General features: G+C 40.6%; 1 protein-coding gene across 10 annotated transcripts in view; it reads left to right on the plus strand.

Annotated features, from left to right (window-relative positions):
* mical3a (microtubule associated monooxygenase, calponin and LIM domain containing 3a) overlaps positions 1-19917 on the plus strand; it is a 431263-nt gene that overhangs the window by 213291 nt on the left and 198055 nt on the right. The gene's annotated exons all lie outside the window — the stretch shown is intronic.

Raw genomic sequence — 19917 nt, forward strand, 5'->3', positions numbered from 1 at the left:
CATTTGATGACATGTAACTTTGTTAATGCTGTTATTTAAACTTTGTGAGCACTGATGAAATTGTCTGGAAGTGCACAGGGGATGAAATTAAATATAGTCCTCATTTCATCATTTTCATAAGGTTGCAGATAAAATGAATTATGTAGATTATGTAGATGCCGTTTAGATGGTTGTCAGTCACCGTTGAATGCAGTTGTGTTTCCCCTTGTGTGCTGGAATCATGCTGCTTAAAGGTTGAGCAACTTGTCAATTTGAATTTTTTAGTAAAATTGAACAAAACACCAATGAAATCTTTTGAAATGCTTATGTGCGCACGTATGTTTTTCCTAAATTGAAATTGATGCTTAAAGGAACATGTTTTGAGTCAGTGGATGCAGTAAAGAAGAAAACATTGGGGGTCTCATGCATAATGACGTGCGTAGAATTCACACTAAAATATGATGTATGGACAAAAGTGGAAATGTGCGTACGCACAAAAAAATTCAGATCCACAAAACCATGAGTAAGCCAACTTCCATGTACTTCTGATACATAAATCGCGGTCAGCGTGAAAAGTAACTCGTGCACGCGCTTGCCACCCCTACCCGACTCCTCATAGACTTTTGTATATTTTAATATGCAAATCAATATAAATAGCCCTTTGCATTCAGTGTTTGGTCAAAAGACAATGGAAAAAGCACATGAAAAAAAGAATTTCAGTGAACGTGAAGTTGAGGCAAGGAACAACGTACTATTTGTTGGCTTAAGCAGTGGTATAAAGAAGAAAAAAAAAGTCGATAGAGTGTGTGGAGAAACTCAAAAGTTCAAGTTCAGAAAGTCGCACAGTGCCTGAAATAAAAAATGAAACGGTTAAGATATCAAAGTCGCTGCAAAAAGGCGAGTCGTTGCCCACTGTCTGAGTGTCATATGGAAGCATATTAGGATACAGAGAAAAGAAAAAAAATAGGGACACAGTGAAAAAAAGGTTGAAATGTCCTCTTTAGTCACGTAGTTTATTTTGTCATTAAAGCAGAATGTGGTAAACTTAAAATTAATGTTTAATTTGCTAGAGTTTCTCAGATCCCTTTGTAACTAAAGTGGCACATTAAATGCTGCATATTCTATGTGTTCTTCTATTTGCTCTGTGTGTGTGAATCAGTACGTGCTTCTTACGTGGGCTTTCTCTTATGCCGACAGGACACAGAATCCATTACATTCATATTACAGCTCCCTGAACAATTTAAATACTAAGTTGTATACTTGATATCATATTCATGTGAAATGAATTGAAGCATGTATTAAACAATGGGGCACAGTGGCGCAGTGGTAGCAACGAGCTGGCTCCCCATCCAGAGGTTGTTCATGCCTCCCGTTAGGTACTTGCTGCGCCATCACGACCCTCGCTAAAATATTTCATTGCAGCAGTACTATCTCTTTCAAATGTACTAACCCCCACTTCCTGTCCTTCCTTTTCTTTATCCAAGTAACCAATCGCCACACAATCAGCTCTTTAATAAATGTCAAGCCATCTTTAAGCTTGGAACCCTGATTCTTCAAAACTTTTAAGGAACATTGAAATATCTTGGTGTTTAATTATTCCATCCATCTATCCATTCAGGGTTGTGCCAGTCCCAGCAAGCATACAGCGCGAGGCAGGAACAATCCATGGACTGCTATTAAACTGCTACTGCTGCGTCACCGTGCACATTTAATTATTTAAATGAAGTTACAAATTTATCTGAATAATGTAATATACATACTTTGCTGCATTTCATCTTTAAATTTAAATATCAGGAGCTCCAAGAAGATAGCGCTTGGAAATCTAAATTGATTTAGAAGCCAGTCGTCGTCATCTGTAAATACACGCTCTCTTCTATTGAATTGAATTCCTTTATTGTTATTGTATGGTACAATGGGATTCAATATGCAAATCCTTCAAAAACTTATTTTCCTATAAAATGATAAAACAACAATACGATAAAAAAAAAAGAAAAATATACAATATGTAAGCATGAGTGGATCAGATTGTGCAATATTAAAACTGTGGTGCAAGTTTAAATTGAGGTAATTGTACTTATAAGTACAAACAGTTCTACCGGGAGCACTTGATAGACTGATTGAGTGCATTTAGAGTTCGATGAAATTACTTCTGAACCACCAGGTCCCAACAGGAAAGTCTCTGAAGCGTTTGCCATTTTGGAGCAGTTCAAATAGACTGTGCACATGGCTGAGGCAGCGTGTACTAGATGCTGTATCCCAAGAATCCTCTTTCTGATTAGCTGCTGTAGAGCTGTGATTCCACTCTCGAATACAGTGGGTTATAATACTCTTGACTGGTGCACCAACATTAACAACGCTAAAGCAGCTATGGTATTTGGAATAGTTTGGCAGTTCTGTGGGTCATTATATTGTTACAGGTTGAGTACAATCAGATGCCTTAAACTAATATATGATATGTGGTTAATTTCAGTGTATTTGATAAAGCCGCATCAGAGATATGAATCTAAAAAATAAAGGGAAACGACAGAGGAACAGTAGCACTGGTTTGATGCTGTGTGCCGCCAGTTTGCAAAACTGAGTCGAAAACTTGCGTATGCAATGGTTTGAGCTGCCATGAGAATGTACGTGGCTTTACTTCAAGTTTAGTTTTTATACATCGTGATGTGAGCGTGGGAATGGGCTTATGCAACGTTTTTGTGCGTATGCACTGTTTATACGTGAGGCCCCAGTTGTCTTGAAACAGCTGACAGAAACTGATCTGTTCCATGTTTTTGACCAGTGGAATCCCAAGACTGCATCAGTGGGTAATAGTGAATGCAGAATATATTGAAGGGGACAAGCATTAGAATTCTTATATGAATAAGAATTTACGTTTATACGTGAGGCCCCAGATGTCTTGAAACAGCTGACAGAAACTGATCTGCTCCATGTTTTCGACCAGTGGAAACCCAAGACTGCATCAGTGCCTAATTGCGAATGCGGAGTATATTGAAGGGGACAAGCATTAGAATTCTTATTTAAATAAGAATTTACATTTACAGTAATCCCTCACCTATCGCGGGGGGCTCTGGAACGTGGTGAAAATCCGCGAAGTAGCGACCTATATTTATTTTATTATTTATACATATTTTAAGGCTTTATAAACCCTTCCCACACTCTTATAAACCTTTCTCACTCTCTTGTTAACCTTTCCCACGCTCTTATAAACACTTCCTATGCTCTTAAACACTTTCTACATTCTTAAACACCTCAGACCAACACTGCACACTGCACGCAGCGATCAGACGTCAATGTGTCTGCACTCGCTTTGTGAAGGGGGGCAACTGAACTCACGCTGAGCAGACATGGACTTTGTGCTGCTTCTGCCAAAATGCCTGCTTGTCGCTCTGCGCGTTCGGAAGGAGGAGTGTGTGTGTGTGTGTGTGTGTGGGTGTGTGAGAGCTGAACGCACCTTTGCTCAAACCACCCCCTCCCCGGAAGCGCAGTACGCTCCTGCCACTTCGCATTGTCAAGGGGGTGGGGAGCTGAATGAACGCTAAGGAGAAGTGGACTTTGTGCTGGCTTTGTGCTGCTTGTCGCTCTGCGTGTCAATAATTTTAAGCCTGTACATCACCAATTTTCCTGTCTCACTGTCTTGTCTTGCGTGAAGTTAAAATGTTTTATAATAGTGAGATGTTACTCATATCCTTAGCCCGACATCCACATATCATATGTGTTAACAAAGTGTGTTTTATAAGTTTACATGTGTTTAAAGCATGTGGGATGGGTATTTTAAGGCTTAAACTATAAAAATGTTTATTTATATGGTCTTTCTATATCGCGGATTTTCTCCTGTTGCTGATGGGTCTGGAACATAACTTCCGCGATAGGCGGGCAATCACTTGTATTTAAAAACCTGCGAAGTCGTGAATCCGCAAAAAGTGAACCGCGAAGTAGCGAGGGATTACTGTATACGTGAGGCCCCAGATGTCTTCAAACAGCTGACAGAAACTGATCTGTTCCATGCTTTTGACCAGTGGAAGCCCAAGACTGTATCCAGTGCGTAATTGCGAATGCAGAATATATTGAAGGGGACAAGCATTAGAACTCTTATATAAATAAAAGTGAGTTAATGTGTCAGTATTGTTATTTAATAGACAGATCTTGTATATATTACATACCATTCTTACTGGATCAGTTATGCAAAATCGATTATGCTCACAGCAGCAGTGCTTGGCAGGTACTTGCTTAACATTTGCATAAACCGGTTTGTGAGAATGGCCTACTTGCTAGATCAATATTAATGACAAATACCAACAAATAAAGTATCAGTTCATTTTATTTTTTTCCAACATCATCCTATTTCAGTCTATCTTGTCAAGGCATTTCTGACATTTTGGGGTGTTTAGTTTTCCTATTTTGGCTGTTTTTTACTTCTAAATATTGATATATGGAAATGTCCTTTCATAGTGGCTACCTACTGCCTTAGATGTAACATCCTGCAAAATTTCACCTTTTTAGCTATATGGGATGTAGTAATTTCCTTTATGAGCGAATCAGTCAACTTTGGATTATTTCATTTATATGTAATACATATATATACTGTATATGTGTGTGTATGTATGTATGTATGTGTGTATATATATATATATATATATATATATATATATATATATATATATATATATATATATATATATATATATATATATATATATATATATATATATATATATATATAAATTAAGGCCAAAAAGTTCTATCTTGGTCTCATCAGACCAGAGAATCTTATTTCTCACCATCTCAGAGTCCTTCAGGTGTCTTTTAGCAAATTCCATGCGGGCTGTCATGTGTCTTGCACTGAGGTATGTGTGGAGACAACCAGGCACTGCTCATCACTTGTCCAATACAGTCCCCACAGTGAAGCATGGCGGTGGCAGCATCATGCTGTGGGGGTGTTTTTCAGCTGCAGGGACAGGACGACTGGTTGCAATCGAGGGAAAGATGAATGCGGCCAAGTACAGGGATATCCTGGACAAAAACCTTCTCCAGAGTGCTAAGGACCTCAGATTGGGCCGAAGGTTTACCTTCCAACAAGACAATGACCCTAAGCACACAGCTAAAATAATGAAGGAGTGGCTTCACAACAACTCTGTGACTGTTCTTGAATGGCCCAGCCAGAGCCCTGACTTAAACCCAATTGAGCATCTCTGGAGAGACCTAAAAATGGCTGTCCACCAACGTTTACCATCCAACCTGACAGAACTGGAGAGGATCTGCAAGGAGGAATGGCAGAGGATCCCCAAATCCAGGTGTGAAAAACTTGTTGCATCTTTCCCAAGAAGACTGATGGCTGTATTAGCTCAAAAGGGTGCTTCTACTAAATACTGAGCAAAGGGTCTGAATACTTAGGACCATGTGATATTTCAGTTTTTCTTTTTTAATAAATCTGCAACAATTTCAAAAATTCTTTTTTTTGTCTGTCAATATGGGGTGCTGTGTGTACATTAATGAGGGAAAAAATTAATTTAAATGATTTTAGCAAATGGCTGCAATATGACAAAGAGTGAAAAATTGAAGGGGGTCTGAATACTTTCCGTACCCACTGTATATATGTATGTTTGTATATGTATATATGTTTGTATATGTATATGTGTATATATATATATATATATATATATATATATATATATATATATATATATATATATATATCCATTCATCCATTTTCCAACCCGCTGAATCCGAACACAGGGTTACGGGGGTCTGCTGGAGCCAATCCCAGCCAACACAGGGCACCGGGCAGGGTGCCAACCCACCGCAGGACACACACAAACAAACCCACACACCAAGCACACACTAGGGCCAATTTAGAATCGCCAATCCACCTAACCTGCATGTCTTTGGACTGTGGGAGGAAACCGGAGCGCCTGGAGAAAACCCACGCAGACACGGGGAGAACATGCAAACACCACACAGGGAGGACCCTGGAAGCGAACCAAGATCCCCAGGTCTCCCAACTGCGAGGCAGCAGCGCTACCCACTGCGCCACCGTGCCGCACTGTTTGTGTGGGTGTGTGTGTATGTATGTATGTATGTGTATGTATATATATGTATATATATATATATATATATATAAGCACTCATATATCAAAGTGAATTTCCCCATAACAAATAATGGAAACTCAGATGATTTTTTCCACAACCCAAAACTATTCATATAAAAATGATTAATCTATAATAATAAAAGGCAAAGCCCTCACTGACTGATTCACTCACTCATTGACTGACTGACTCACTCATCACTAATTCTCCAACTTCCCGTGTAGGTGGAAGGCTGAAATTTGGCAGGCTCATTCCTTACAGCTTACTTACAAAAGTTAGGCAGGTTTCATTTCGAAATTCAAAGCATAACGGTCGTAACTGGAACCTCTTTTTTCACAATATACTGTAATGGACGGCAGCTCGATGGCCGTGGGAGGAGGAGTTGAGTGTCACGTCATCACGCCTCCCACGTAATCACGTGAAAAGACTGTGAACGCAGTAGGGACAAATGAAGGAGGAGCCGCAAACAGCGAAGAACAAAAAATTCATTAAACAATTGAGAAGGGAGCGAGTGAAGCATACAAGCATGTTCATAAGGGAAACAAAGCACGGTGTAAAACGTAAGTTTAAATTAAGTTTATAGAAACGCTCCCGCTGCGGATTGCAATAACATATTCGCGAGATAAAAGTTTAATGAGAAGACACGAGGTATAAACGAACCACACGCCGTAGCGCAACGTTAGGGGCAACAGTTTCAACCATTCTATGATCTGCTTCTCGCAACTGAAAGACGGCACATGGCGGATGTTAGCCCACTTGCTGACCACAACGTTAGGGGCTTCAACTCTGGCGCTGACAATATTCGATTCTCGAGAGGGGATGCAGTGAGTGTGTATGCCTGATGAGCCCAGAATTAAGGAGAAACACGTGTCGCATACTCTTTGCATTATTTGAAAGTAAACTATGAAAACCATTCTATGATCAGCTTCTGGGAACAGAAAGAGGGCACGTGGCGGATGTAAGGCGACTTCCTGACCAACCACAAGCGTAACCTGGCAGGTAACCATCCATACAGTCAGATTGTGATTCAGAAAACGAATGCCATGAATTTAATTACCACGATCTACATACTGTCAAATAAACGAAACACACGCCGTAGCGGGACAGCTGTGAAAAGCGAGGTTCACAAAAAAACAGATCCTTAACAAATTGTTATTGGTATATTTTCGATCCGTTTAAAAAGGTTTTATTTTCTTCTTAAAAAATTAAAAGCAGTACTTCGCCGCAACGAAGCGTGAGAATTTGGCTATATATATCTGCTTCTCACAATTAAAAGAGGGCACGTGGCGGATTTTAGACGACTTAATGACCAAACATAAGTGTTACCTGCCAGGTAGGGTTACCACTTTTAATACAAAAAAATAAGGGACGCATACTGCAGCGGGTGCCACATCCCAGTGCCAACAGTTTGCAGACTACTTAAAAGACCCGCCCTCCTCACTGGACAGTTAAAAAGACCAATCAAACTAACGATGACATCAAGTATTACCCAATCAAAAGTAGGAAAGGAGGCATCTTCATAAAATGCGTGTGGGATGATTTGCATGAGACGCTGCTTTAAAAAAAATGATAAAAAAAAATACGGGACAAGTCCCGTCCCGTATTGATTCAAAACGGGACGCGCAATTTCATTCTCAAATACGGGATGATTCCGTATTTTAAAGGACGGGTGGCAACCCTACAGTGCCAGGTAACCACCCATACAATCAGATTGTGATTCAGACTAGGAATGCAATGAAAAAAATAAAAATAACGTAACATGATTGTCAATGTAATTGTGTTGTCATTGTTATGAGTGTTGCTGTCATATATAATATATGTGTATGTGTATATGTATATATATATATATATATATGTGACAGCAACACTCATAACAATGACAACACAATTACATTGACAATCATGTTACGTTATTTTTAAAATGTTTCCTTTACTTTTTCATAACCTCTTTAACACATTACTTCTCCGCTGCGAAGCGCGGGTATTTTGCTAGTACAAAATATAAAGTAAAAATACATAAAACAAATTAACTTGCACTTTACCTTTGAAAAGAATCATGGCTGGTGTGAGTGAGTTTCTAAACTCTTGTGGGATTGCACCCAACGGGACGACACGTGGAAGAGCGTCCCAAAGCAATCGCAGTCTCCCAGCGCTGTAGCAGTTCTCCGTAAAAGCGAATCCGAAAAGATCGCGGACATGCTATAAGCGCCTGCCGTCAATGGGTGATACAAGGAACATTATAAATGTGCAGGGCCCTGCCTGACTGCTGTGTCTGTGTATAAATAACCATGCTGTTGCTGTTTCAAGCTGAATAAAGCTTGTGTTGCTAAAGTACTGAGACTCCGCTTCGTGTTTTAGGGTGCAAAACGGGGACTCGCACGTCACAGCACACACACACACGCACGCACGCACGCACACGAGCGCACGCGAGCGAGCACACAGTCACAATGCTAATGCTGCAGTAAACACTATACGCTCATACGGATGTTGACTATATGAGTGAGGCACGCCGACTCAGACGGAGAATAGGAGACGATTGCCCACAATCCCGCAGTAAGAGAGAGAGAGAAGAACCATCAGCTCAGTTGTGATCACATGACGCTCAGCAGACAAACTACTCGTACTGCAAGACCTCGCTCGTTTATCAAGTGAAAATTTATTGAAAATTTTTGCTTGTCTTGCAAAACACTCGTAAACCAAGTTACTCACAAACCGAGGTTCCACTGTGTGTATATATATATATATATATATATATATATAATATACACACACATAGTGGAGCAGAAAAGTATTTGGCCAGCCACTAGTTGTGCAAGTTCTCCCACTTAAAAAGATGAGAGAGGCCTGTAATTTTCATCACAGGTATACCTCACCTATGAGAGACAAATGAGAAAAAAAAATCCAGAAAATCACATTGTCTGATTTTTAAAGAATTTATTTGCAAATTATGGTGGAAAATAAGTATTTGGTCACCTACAAACAAGCAAGATTTCTGGCTTTCACAGGCCTGTAACTTCTTCTGTAAGAGGCTCCTCTGTCCTCCACTCGTTACCTGTATTAATGGCACCTGTTTGAACTTGTTATCAATATAAAAGACATCTGTCCATAACCTCAAACAGTCACACTCCAAACTCCACTATGGCCAAGACCAAAGAGCTGTCAAAGGACACCAGAAACAAAATTGTAGACCTGCACCAGGCTGGGAAGACTGAATCTGCAATAGGTAAGCAGCTTGGTGTGAAGAAATCAACTGTGGGAGCAATTATTAGAAAATGGAAGACATACAAGACCACTGATAATCTCCCTCGATCTGGGGCTCCACGCAAGATCTCACCCTGTGGGGTCAAAATTATCACAAGAACGGTGAGCAAAAATCCCAGAACCACACGGGGGGACATAGTGAATGACCTGCAGAGAGCTGGGACCAAAGTAACAAAGGCTACCATCAGTAACACACAACGCCGCCAGGGACTCTCATCCTGCAGTGCCAGACGTGTCCCCCTGCTTAAGCCAGTACATGTGCAGGCCCGTCTGAAGTTTGCTAGAGAGCATTTGGATGATCCAGAAGAGGATTGGGAGAATGTCATATGGTCAGATGAAGCCAAAATAGAACTTTTTGGTAAAAACTCTACTCGTCGTGTTTGGAGGAGAAAGAATGCTGAGTTGCATCCAAAGAACACCATTTCTACTGTAAAGCATGGGGGTGGAAACATCATGCTTTGGGGCTGTTTTTCTGCAAAGGGACCAGGACGACTGATCCGTATAAAGGAAAGAATTAATGGGGCCATGTATTGTCAGATTTTGAGTGAAAACCTCCTTCCATCAGAAAGGGCATTGAAGATAAAACGTGGCTGGGTCTTTCAGCATGACAATGATCCCAAACACACCACCCGGGTAACGAAGGAGTGGCTTCGTAAGAAGCATTTCAAGGTCCTGGAGTGGCCTAGCCAGTCTCCAGATCTCAACCCCATAGAAAATCTTTGGAGGTAGTTGAAAGTCTGTGTTGCCCAGCGACAGCCCCAAAACATCACTGCTCTAGAGGAGATCTGCATGGAGGAATGGGCCAAAATACCAGCAACAGTGTGTGAAAACCTTGTGAAGACTTACAGAAAACGTTTGACCTCGTCATTGCCAACAAAGGGTATATAACAAAGTATTGAGATGAACTTTTGTTATTGACCAAATACTTTTTTTTCCACCATAATTTGCAAATAAATTCTTCAAAAATCAGACAATGTGATTTTCTTGATTTTTTTTCTCATTTTGTCTCTCATAGTTGAGGTATACCTATGATGAAAATTACAGGCCTCTCTCATCTTTTTAAGTGGGAGAACTTGCACAATTGGTGGCTGACTAATACTTTTTTGCCCCACTGTATATATACCCTTGCACCTGGAAGCACTCCGGGCGTCCCTGGAAGGTGCTTCCTCCACCTTCCGAGGTGTGACAGAAGTGTTGATCTCCTGGGCTCCACGACGCCACGGGCCCCATTGGGTTTGAGCCTCCTTGCTTCTACCCCATGGTCCCCTCAATATCCAGGGCGGTTGCCCCCTTGTGGCCCGGGGGACGTACAGTATAGGTCACCTCCCAGTCCTTCCAGGCGTCCTGGCTGGGTCTGACCCCCAGCCTCCTGTGACAATACACACATACAGTGAGTATAAAAAAGAATCACACCCTTCGAAATATTCCCATTTCTTTTTGCTTAAATGAAAACACACACAAAAAATATTTCTTCCCAGCTTTAATGCAACCTATAACATCCAAGTGAAAGATATCACAGCTACAGTTCAGAAAAATTGTAAAAAATCAAAAACAAGACATATTGAGATTAATAAAGGATCACCCCCCAATGTCAGTATTTTGTTGAACCACCTTTTGCTTTAATGACAGCCTCGAGTCTGTTAGGATACTTCTCTATCAGCTTTGCACATCTAGATTGAGCAATATTTGCCCACTCTTCTTTACAGAACTATTCAAGTTCGGTCAATTTGGATGGTGAGCGTTGGTGGACTGCTATCTTCAGATCTTTCCACAGATTTTCAATGGGATTTAGGTCTGGGCTCTGACTGGGCCACATGAGGACATTCACTTTTTTCTCCTTCAGCCACTGTGTGGTCCATTTTGCTGTGTGCTTCTGCTTCAACTTTCTGGTAGAGGGTAGTAGGTTTTCCTCAAGAATTTGACGATATTTTGCCCCATCAATATTTCCTTCTACCCTAATGAGACCCTCAGGCCCTGCAGCAGAGAAACACCCCCACAACAGGATGCTGCCACCTCCATGCTTTACTGTAGGTATGGTGTGTTGTGGATGGCTTTTTCCTTGTGACCCTCCCAAACAAGCCACAATTGTGGAGCGCTTGTGAAATTGTTGTCATATGCACACAATGACCACTCTTTGCCATAAAATCCTGTAACTCCTTCAAAGTGGCCATTTGCCTCTTTGTAGCCTCTCTCACCAGTTTCCTCCTTCCTCTTCCATCCAGTTTGGAGGGAAGGCCAGATCCAGGGAGTGTTCTAGTAGTAGAAACACTTGCCACTTCTTTATTATGGACTTTACTGTGCCCCTTGGGATTGATAAAGCCTTTGAGATATTTTTGAATCCATCTCCTTCCTTATGTCTGTCCACAACTCTATCCCTGAGATCTTTTGAAAGTGGCTTGCCACCCATAGTCAATTGTTTGCTGTCAGTTGCACTACAAAGGAAGGGAATGCTCCAGGAACAGCTTTTTTTTTTGCTTCACTAATCATGCTGATTACAGTTGATCACAGGTGGAAGCCAGTAACCATAGTCTGCAATGGAAATTGTGTTTACTTAAACCTGATTGAGTTTACAAATATTGTGTAGGAGGGGAGTGATCATTTGTTAATCTCAGTATTTCTTGTTTTTTATTTTTTTAAATTCTTCTGAACTGTAGCTGTGATATCTTTTACTTGGATGTTATAGATTGCATTGAGTAAGTAAAGCTGGAAAAATATTGGTTTGTGTGTTTTCATTTAACACTAGAATTACCAAAGCCTACGAAAAATCTCATAAATCCGGGACACCTTAAATCCTGTCCTGTCTGCGTCCTTTGTCTTGTAAATGTGTCGATAAGCGCAAGCAGCCTGCTATACCATCTCCCCCTCCCTTGCAGAAAGGGCCCAGCTCAAGCCTTGATTATCTTGGAGTGAAGTACTGGAGTTGTAGAGGGGAAATAATAGATCGTTATTTGGAATACATGCATTTCATGTGTGTTCCGTGTCAACAACAATCTATGTAAACTCATCGTTAAAACAGAAATGTTTTTCATGTTTTAGTAATAAATGACGAAATGTAGACATGAACTGTATAATGTGTGAAGCCTGAAGTCCAAATATCAAATAAACACTTTCACAAAAGGTGTAAGTGCAATACGACAGCTTCCGTGGTGCAGCAGTAAGAACTGCTGACTTGTAATCAAGAGGCCACGGGATCGATCCTGGGTGTCTCGCAAATATGCCATTTTGAATAGTGAGCCGCTCTTATTGTTAATATTATACAATAAGAACATACATTTGATTTGCGTCTGTAACTGCCGGTGTAAATTTATAGTACAGTATTCCCCCAAAATTCGCGGGGGTTACGTTCCTAGAGCACCGGCGAATTATGAAAAACTGCGACTTTTGGATGTGGTTAAAATATGCTTTTTAAATTCCTATTTTTATAGTTTAAACCCTAAATACAGTATGCCTCCAAAGCACTTTAATTTCGTTGCAAACTCAGCTTAATACATTAATACATTACCTAAAAAATTACCTTAATACATTACCTAAAAATAGAGTGCAAAGTTAAACCCGTATACTGTACAGTACTGTACTGCTATGTCTCCCGCAGTGCTAGAATGTAAAATACCGATGTTACCACTATACGTACTGTAATTCATGCAAGCGCGTTTTCTTTGGTATAAGTAGAGTAAATACATAATTATTTCATTTAATTAAAATACAGTAAAATGTGCGGGTACTCACCAATGAAGAATGATATTGATGATGATGATGAAGTAGCTGTGCAGTACGATGCAGAGGATTTAAAACTCCTCAGGTGGCGCCTCTTCTTCAGGCGCTTTAGGAGGAGTTGTATCTTTGGACGGGTCTTCTTCTGGTGGGTTTTCGTGCTGAATTTTCTTTATAGGTTTCAGGAACATTGTGATGAGAAGTTGCTGTCGTTGTTTCTTCATGGTGGTGAGGAGCGTTTTATATGTCTGAATGGCAGCATCGATGCTGTTATTAACTGTGAGAGCCCAAACCATATAGGGATCCCATGCTTCAATCATCCCTTGTAAATCACTTCTGAAAATGATCAAACCATCCCTTGCTGGCTTGAAAATATTCAGGCTGCGGTGCTGTTGATGGCTCTGGTTGTGGTCCTTCGGTACCTTCTAAATTGTCTCCTGTAGAGAACTACTCGTACAATTTCCGTGCTTTCTCATGGTGATGTTTTTCTTTCTGCAGTCGGTGATCCACAATGCCAAGGCAGATTCCATGTTCACGTTATTTTTATTCCTTATGGTCGTAACCTTTTTGGTACTATCACAGAACTTACAGATAAGGTACTCCAGATCGTTGCTTTGTTCTTCTTTATGTAGCGTGCGGTGCTTTCATTAATGCTATAGTGGCGCACTACTGCAGCATAACTTTTTAGTTCCCGGAGCAAATCCAGTAGTTCAACCTTCTCCTGGAGTGTTTTAAACTTTTTCTGGTGCTTAGGCTCCGTGCCAGAAGCCTTAGACGGTGTACGGTGTTTTGGCGTCATCTTGTGTGTTTAAGAATAACAAGATGAATATAATAAAGTGGAAAACACGAGGACTTTCAGCTGGAGACGTGTCACAGGACAGCAGTCAATCAGCATCAAAGAGAAATGATGTGTATGTGAATGTGTCCCCCAAACCCCCCCAATCTTGCCCAGTCTCCACAATTTGGTGCATGGTGGAGTTTCTTTTGTACTCCAGGACATGCAGAGGAAAGAATAGTACAGAGAGGTCAGTTCCGCACTATATACAGTCATCAAATTCAAATGTTAATAGTTCCCACACACCCAAGGACCGTCCTTCCTACATTTACGACATGTGTACCTGTTGCAATGTACACACTTCTCTCTATGCTGTGGTTCCTATTACATTAAAGGGACGCCTGACACTGACTGTGTTTGCTTTCCTGGGGGAAATGACTGTCTTGGAACAGAAGCTTATCGATGTTGCATCCTCTTTTTCTTTTTCCATTGTCTTTTCTTGTAAGAAGCGATGACGAAGTTTCTCTACAAGGTGTGCAAATAACACTCCTCTTTTCTCAGTAGACCCATGCATGCCTTGTACAATGTATGTGCATTGATCGCCGACAGACCAAGCTTTTTGTAGCACACAGCAACCGGCCACCTGTGTGTTCCTGCTCGCACTGAATAAGCGCATGCCTTCTGATGCATGATGTCAATGCATCACCGGGGAAAAATAGAGACAAATATGTGGGACATTTTGAAGAAATCCTTTTATGACCAGAATAGTGGCAGTCAGAAAACATCATCACACTAATGCAATATTACTTGAAAACGAACAGCATCAGATCAGGTGTAAATTTATGCTGACGCTGTTAGTTAGGGTCAAAAAGGGGGTGGGGGGGGGGGAGTGAACGTGACTGAAAGAGTAAAACAGGAAAAAAAAAAGCTTTTATGCTGACGCGGTTAGTTAGGGTTAAAATGGGGGTGGGGGAAAGAGAGAGCGTGATCGTGACTGAAAGAATAAAACTGAAAAATAAAGCTTTTACAAGTACCATAAATGACCCTGTGGAATTGTGATATAGTCAATTAAATGAAAGCTCTTTCTGTAAACATTTTTGGAAAACAATACTTTTTTTCCCAGCACAAAATGGATGTCTTATACGGTATGCCAAATTTATAGTCAGTCAGTCAGTCAGTCATTTTCCAACCCGCTATATAACCTTTCCACAGATCACTGTGTTAGGATAAAGTGAGTTTAAAGAATTCATCTTAAGTGTATGTAAACTTTTGAATACAACTCTGTGACCATTCATCAATCTGGGGACAAGATGCTGTGATGATTTTTTCTTTTTTTTTTTTTTTCTTTTTTTTCAGCCGTGAATTTCAAAGTGTCAGATAGATAGATATAGGAGATTTTCAGACATTGAGAAAGAACATTGGTATATTTCCGGCAAGTGGCAAGGGCAATTTTTTCAATTGTCCTTAAGATAGATATTCAGATGCATTAAGTGATAATGGTTTGTCTTTAAGTTGGATGATGTCTTGTATGTTTCCCCTCTCACTGAGTCTTTTCATGACTATGGTAGTATTTTGATAGCAATGGACTGGCATTGCATTCATCATTACTTTTTTGTACTCATTGTAGCCAGGATGGGCTGTGGTACCCAGTGCCGCGCAAATGGATTAAGTAAATATGATGGGTAAATAAAGTACTGAAATTAATTAAGATTGGCTGTTTTTGTAAATGTACTGTTTTATGCATTATTTATTTGAAAAAAAATAATGTATGCATTTAATCCATAAGGTATGTCTTAGAAGAAAGAGATTATAGCTTTTGAGTGTTAAAATTATTTTATTATTGATAATTTTGTTAATTTCATTTGCTTATATAGGATGAGCCAAAAAGAAGAACCACATTTAAAACGGTTTATTCTATGAAAATGCTATAAGATAAAATTAATTTCAATTTGACACAAGAAAGGGTAAACAAAATAGATTTTTTTATTGTGTTTTAAAAATGATGTCTTCAAGGTGGTGGCCATCGTTAGCAATATACTGTTTGAGGCGATTTCTGAATGCTCGCATGACTCGTTCGCCAGTTTCAAGGGGAATAGTGACAATTTCTTGGCGAATAGTGTCCTTGAGGGCTTCAAGGTTTTGAGGTCGGTATGTGTCCAGGTCAAAATGATCTACCTACATTAAAAATGAGATATATATATATATATATATATATATATATATACTGCATCCGGAAAGTATTCACAGCGCATCACTTTTTCCACATTTTGTTATGTTACAGCCTTATTCCAAAATGGATTAAATTCATTTTTTTCCTCAAAATTCTACACACAACACCCCATAATGACAACATGAAAAAAGTTTACTTGAGGTTTTTGCAGATTTATTAAAAATAAAAAAACGGAGAAATCACATGTACATAAGTATTCACAGCCTTTGCCATGAAGCTCAAAATTGAGCTCAGGTGTATCCTGTTTCCCCTGATCATCCTTGAGATGTTGCTGCAGCTTAATTGGAGTCTACCTGTGGCAAATACAGTTGATTGGACATGATTTGGAAAGGCACACACCTGTCTATATAAGGTCCCACAGTTGACAGTTCATGTCAGAGCACAAACCAAGCATGAAGTCAAAGGAATTGTCTGTAGACCTCTGAGACAGGATTGTCTCGAGGCACAAATCTGGGGAAGGTTACAGAAAAATTTCTGCTACTTTGAAGGTCCCAATGAGCACAGTGGCCTCCATCATCCGTAAGTGGAAGAAGTTTGAAACCACCAGGACTCTTCCTAGAGCTGGCCGGCCATCTAAACTCAGTGATCGGGGGAGAAGGGCCTTAGTGAGGGAGGTGACCAAGAACCCAATGGTCACTCTGTCAGAGCTCCAGAGGTCCTCTGTGGAGAGAGGAGAACCTTCCAGAAGGACAACCATCTCTGCAGCAATCCACCAATCAGGCCTGTATGGTAAAGTGGCCAGATGGAAGCCACTCCTTAGTAAAAGGCACATGGCAGCCCGCTTGGAGTTTGCCAAAAGGCACCTGAAGGACTCTCAGACCATGAGAAAGAAAATTCTCTGGTGTGATGAGACAAAGATTGAACTCTTTGGTGTGAATGCCAGGCGTCACGTTTGGAGGAATACCATCCCTACAGTGAAGCATAGTGGTGGGAGCATCATGCTTTGGGGATGTTTTTCAGTGGCAGGGACTGGGAGACTAGTCAGGATAAAGGGAAAGATGACTGCAGCAATGTACAGAGACATCCTGGATGAAAACCTGCTCCAGAGCGCTCTTGACCTCAGACTGGGGCGACGGTTCATCTTTCAGCAGGACAACGACCCTAAGCACACAGCCAAGATATCAAAGGAGTGGCTTCAGGACAACTCTGTGAATGTCCTTGAGTGGCCCAGCCAGAGCCCAGACTTGAATCTGATTGAACATCTCTGGAGAGATCTTAAAATGGCTGTGCACCGACACTTCCCATCCAACCTGATGGAGCTTGAGAGGTGCTGCAAAGAGGAATGGGCGAAAACTGGCCAAGGATAGGTGTGCCAAGCTTGTGACATCATATTCAAAAAGACTTGAGGCTTTAATTGCTCACAAAGTATTGAGCAAAGGCTGTAAATACTTATGTACATGTGATTTTTCCGTTTTTTTTTTTTTTTTTAATTTTTTATACATTTGCAAAAACCTCAATTAAACCTTTTTCACTTTGTCATTATGGGGTGTTGTGTGTAGAATTCTGAGAAAAAAAGTGAATTTAATCCGTTTTGGAATAAGGCTGTAACATAACAAAATGTGGAAAAAGTGATGCGCTGTGAATACTTTCCGAATGCTTTATACATAAAATATATGTTGTCGTACCTTGCATAACTGAATAACCCTTATGGCACAATAACAATTCAATACATTTATGGTCATTACAGTATTTGGATTTAATAATCTTTATGTGGGAAAAGGCTGACTCGAATAAATAAGTAGAGCTGAATAATGCAGTCAGGTAGCACATTTCCTCATGTTTGGGTACTTTTCCTCTGGGAGTAAATTCCAAAACTGTCCATGAGCCCCATACTTCAGCTGAATGCCATCCTGTAGTGTCAAAATCTCATCCTCCACTGTAGAGGAGTTGTAGGTGAAACAGTGTTGCAATTTTTGATGCTGGTGAATCACCTTAACATCTTCCCTAAATGGATAGCACTTAAATGTAGCGATTAGCTCAAGTAAAGCTGAGTCTTGAAACCGTCTGTCAAAGTCTGACAGACAATTTTCACTCTGCTCTGTGTAGCGTATGCTGTCAAGTTCTGTACACGCCTTCCATTGACTCTCTAGTTCTGACGCAAGGTTTTGGATGTTCCCCAAATCAAGGCGCTGCAGGTTTGAGGACAGATGTTGCATTTTTCGTTTGAAAGCATTAACTGAGCTAATCATATTGACCATGGTTTTGTCTTTTCCTTGAAGCTGTAAATTAAGCCCATTCAACATGTTGGTCAGATTGGGAAAAAAAATGACAAGTCTAACAGCCATTGATCGTTATTAAGTTGCTTGTATTCTGCATGTTTAATGGCAAGGAGAAAATCCTTTTTCTCCGGCCAGGGGTCTCGAAATCTCAGCAGAAATTTCTCCCTAGTCACCTGCCTCAGTGAAGGCCTCTTTTATCATCTCTCCATCTTGGAAGGACTTCTTATGCTTAATGATCGAGTGTTTCACTCGGAACAATGCTTCAGTGTGTCTGCCTTTGCTTTTGAATTCAGCCGAGTGAAAAATGACGGCTCTCTGATTAACTGAGATTTTAGTTCCCTCTCCTTTCTCTTTCTCAGATCGCTTTTCGGAAGGAAGTCAGTTTCGTAGTTTTTATGAACAGTTCGAAAGTGCCTGTCCACATTTTCCTTCTTTAGAATAGCAATGATAGATTGACAGATCAGACAAACACACTTCGATTGTGACATTGTGAGAAAAAAAACATCCTCTTCCAATTCCACATCCAGCCCATACCCTCCACCCAACAATTTTTTTTCTTAAATCCCTTCTTTAGTCGATATAAATTGGAAGGCTAACTAGATCACTTAGATAGCCAGAGTTTTGCAGTAGCTCGCGCGTTTCATCGTGTGTTCGGGATGATCAGTGTGTTAGAAGAAAAGAGATCTCAGACTGGCCGCCCTGTATGTCAATCAAGTGGCAAATGCCATAGGGAGGATATATGATAGACTAACATTTTAAAAAAAAATTTTTGAATGCAATGCAATCTACCTGCATTACCTTTCCGATCTACCGGTCAATCGCAATCAACGTATTGGGCACCCCTGGTGTATACCTTTTGACTTGAAATAGACCCACAAGAAGAAATCACACGGAGTGACATCAAGCGAATGTGAAGGCCACCCGACTTCACCACACAAGGATATTAGCTTCCCCGGAAGCATCTCCTGCAAAACTTGCATGGATCTCTGCGCTATATGAGCTGTTACTCCATTTGGTTGAAACCACCACATCCATTTATTCCAGTTGGGGCAACAGAAAGTTCTCTAGCATTTGAATGTAATGTTCTGAATTGACGGTGACCATTGTTCCCCCCTCCTCAAAAAAGTAAGGGCCTACAATGCCAAATTCTGCAACGGCGCACCGAACTGTAACATGCTCACTATACAGGGGTCTCTGATGAAGTTCACAAAGGTTGGTTTCAGCCCAGTAGCAAAAGTTTTGTTAATCTATGCAACCATTCAGATGGAAATGTGCCTCGTCGCTGCACATGACAATGGCATCTTGATGAACAGTTTGCAGAATGTTTGCACACAACTCTCTACAGCTCTCCCAGTCATTCCTAGTCAATGAGTTCCTACACTATTATCATTTTGTATGGATGCAAATTAAGGACCTTGTGCAAAATCCTGTTCAAAGACATGTTGGAAATGGCTAAGGCAGAACGCTGCATGCTGAACGTCAAAATTGGTGCCATTACAGCTAGGATGTTTTCAGGCATTCGTACAGTCCGGGGACAGTCTGGAGATTTTCTGTTCAATGTTTTACCTGTCTTTCTAAATTTAACCACCCACTGAAGAATTGTTTTCCGATTTGGGATGTCACCATTAGGAGGAATGCTGAAGTGCGTTCAGAAGGCA

This window comes from Erpetoichthys calabaricus, chromosome 1 (assembly GCF_900747795.2).
Source record: "Erpetoichthys calabaricus chromosome 1, fErpCal1.3, whole genome shotgun sequence".
Classification (NCBI taxonomy): Eukaryota; Metazoa; Chordata; class Cladistia; order Polypteriformes; family Polypteridae; genus Erpetoichthys; species Erpetoichthys calabaricus.